This window comes from Pan paniscus, chromosome 9 (assembly GCF_029289425.2).
Source record: "Pan paniscus chromosome 9, NHGRI_mPanPan1-v2.0_pri, whole genome shotgun sequence".
Lineage (NCBI taxonomy): Eukaryota > Metazoa > Chordata > Mammalia > Primates > Hominidae > Pan > Pan paniscus.
The window spans coordinates 107,925,760-107,929,024 of NC_073258.2; the positions used below are offsets into that span (position 1 = coordinate 107,925,760).

At 45.9% G+C, this 3,265-nt stretch overlaps 1 pseudogene; it reads left to right on the forward strand.

The window, feature by feature from the left end:
* The first annotated feature begins 738 nt into the window (after positions 1 to 738).
* On the forward strand, positions 739 to 2,935 carry LOC100987302 (argininosuccinate synthase-like; annotated as a pseudogene).
* Positions 2,936 to 3,265: the final 330 nt, after the last annotated feature.

Sequence of the window (3,265 nt, forward strand, 5' to 3'; positions counted from 1 at the left end):
CATGGTTAACCTGAAAAGCAAGTAGGAGTTAGCTATGGAATGAGGAGTCCCACCTGCAGCCAACCTTATACTGCAGAGGGGTTGATGCCTAGACACTGGCAACAGACACTTGGGTTTGGATTCCCCCTCAGCCAATTCTGAGCTTAGTGAGCTTTAACAAATCCTTTAACCCCTTGGAGATTTTTCTGCAAAATGAGGATTATAATAGTTTCTAATTAATGGAGTCGTGGGGACCAAATTGGTTAAGTAGAGCTTTTACCAGGCCCTGCTACACAGCAAGCCCTAGCTCAGCGTGAACTTTTATTATCATTATTATTGGTTTGCTGCTTTCTCCCGGTGGCCTTCCCTGAAGTTTCCAATCAAGTTATAAGTTTCCTTGTATGTGCTCACATCTCAGGCACAATAGGACAGCAGCATTAAGGCCATTCAGCAAAGGTTCCGATCAGAGCTCATAAGATCTCACTTAAGCCTTATCTGAATAATGTGCTAGAGGAACTTTCCTGTTGAAAAAGGAAGGAGCTTAGCTCTTCAGAGTGCCACTAGATGATTAGAGGCAAAATGTCACGTTGATGTAAATATGATAATTTAGTTATGGAAGGTGGGAGTGTTTGCTTAAAATGACACTAAAGCTGAATTTTTATGAATGGCTTTTTATTATACAAGACATCTATGTTCACTGAAGAAACTTAGAAGGTATAGACAATCAATAATTTATACCAATTATAATCAGCTATAATCCCACTGCCCATAAAAAAAGTACTATGGCATTTTGATGCAAATGTTTCTACACATGCATACTCTGAGAAAAACGCATGTACCCTTCTGCTTCTCTCCTTACTAACCCCACGCATACACTCACTTGAACATCTCTTAGGAAGAGATCATTTGTCATTTGATTGGCCAGAGTTCATAGTTAACCAGTGGACCAAGTTATTATTCCTTAAAGACCCCAAGTCCTCCTTTGGCTCACTTCTTTCTATGACTCAGTGATAAGAAAAACCAAGGAATACAAAGAGGGTTGTTCGTGTGTGTGTCCCATCTGCTCTGTAACTATAATTAAATAGGCAGGGGTAGACTCTGTTTACCCAGCCATCCTAGACGCAGGAGGCTTCACTTAAAGTAAAGGTCTCTGGATGTAACCATGTTCTCCTATCCATCTTTTAACAGAAAACTCACAAGGTGAACTAGGTGCTTATCCAGTTACTAATAAACAATATCATCTCCTATCATTCCTTGAGTGTCACTTGCTTGGTTGGCAACACCCTGAGAAAGACACATGATCAGCACAATAGAATTTTCACAGCCCTGCATCCCTGACCATAATACCATTACAGCAATACCAAATTCTCACCTCTAATCTTTAAAAATACACACAAATAAATAAACCCATTCATTTTTATAAAAATGAAATTATCCTGCTCTGTCGCCTGCCATGGCTGCCCCAGCCCGAGTGGTTCATTGCACTGTGGAGTCAGATTCCGGACGGTATGTCCAGCAAAGGCTCTATGGTTCTGGCCCACAGTGGCAGCCTGGACACCTTCTGCATCCTCGTGTGGCTGAAGGAACAAGGCTATGACGTCATTGCCTACCTGACCAGCATTGGCCAGAAGGAAGACTTCCAGGAAGCCAGGAAGAAGGCACTGAAGCCTGGGGCCAAAAAGGTGTTCACTGAGGATGTCAACAGGGAGTTTGTGGAGGAGTTCATCTGGCCGGCCATCCAGTCCAGCACACTGTATGAGGACCGCTACCTCCTGGGCACCTCTCTCGCCAGGCCCTGCATCGCCCACAAACAAGTGGAAGTCGCCCAGCAGGAGGGGGCCAAGTATGTGTCCCATGGCACCACGGGAAAGGGGAATGATCAGGTCTGGTTTGAGCTCACCTGCTACTCGCTGGCCCCCACAGATAAACGTCATTGCTCCCTGAAGTATGCCCGAATTCTACAACTGGTTCAAGGGCCACAGTGACCTGACGGAATATGCAAAGCAACGCGGGATTCCCACCCCGGTCACTTCCAAGAACCCGTGGAGCATGGACGACAACCTCATGCACATCAGCTGCGAGGCTGGAATCCTGGAGAATCCCGAGAACCAAGAGCCTCCAGCTCTCTACACGAAGACCCAGGACCCGGCCAAAACCCCCAACACCCCTGACATTCTCGAGATCGAGTTCAAAAAAGGGGTCCCCGTGAAGGTGACCAACGTCAAGGATAGTGCCACCCACCAGACCTCCTTGGAGCTCTTCATGTACCTGAACGAAGTCACGGGCAAGCACAGCGTGGGCAATATTGCCATCGTGGAGAACCGTTTCATTGGAACGAAGTCCCGAGGTATCTACGGGGCCCCAGCAGGCACCATCCTTTACTACGCTCATTTAGACATCGAGGCCTTCACCATGCACCGGGAAGTGCACAAAATCAAACAACGCCGGGGCTTGAAATTTGCTGAGCTGGTGTATACTGGTTTCTGGCTTTCTGGCACAGCCCTGAGTGTGAATTTGTCCGCCACTGCATCGCCGAGTCCCAGGAGTGAGTGGAAGGGAAAGTGCAGGTGTCTGTCCTTAAAGGCCAGGTGTACATCCTTGGCCGGGAGTGCCCCACTGTCTACAACGAGGAGCTGGTGAGCATGAACGTGCAGGGTGATTATGAGCCAATTGATGCCACCGGGTTCATCAACATCAATTCCTTCAGGCTGAAGGAATATCATCGTCTCCAGAGCAAGGTCACTGCAAAATAGACCCCCATACAAGGAGGAGCTGGGGCCTCCTCAATTTGCAGATAGCCCAAGTACAGGCGCTAATTGTTGTGATAATTTGTACTTGTGACTAGTTCTCCCCGGCTGGCAGCATAGTGGGGCTGCCAGGCCCCAGCTTTGTTCCCTGGTCCCCCTGAAGCCTGCAAAGGTCGTCATCGAAGGGAAGGGTGGGGGGCAGCTGCGGTGGAGAGCTGTAAAATGACAAAAGATACACTAGTCCAAAAAAAATGAAATTATACCGTACATATCAACTTATTAACTAAGTTAATAATAACCCAATCATATATTTTTATATTGATGAATACATACATAAAAATGTCTGCTTCCTCATTTTTTATTTTTTTACTTATATTAATGATTTTGTTGTGTGAATACTACCACAGTTTATTGAACCAATCTTCTCTCATTGGAGAGTTAAATTGTTTTTAAGCTTTGACTATTAAAAACAATGTCTCAGTGAAAATCCCTCTACATGTACCCTTGTGATTGTGACTGACTATACCCAAAGACCATAT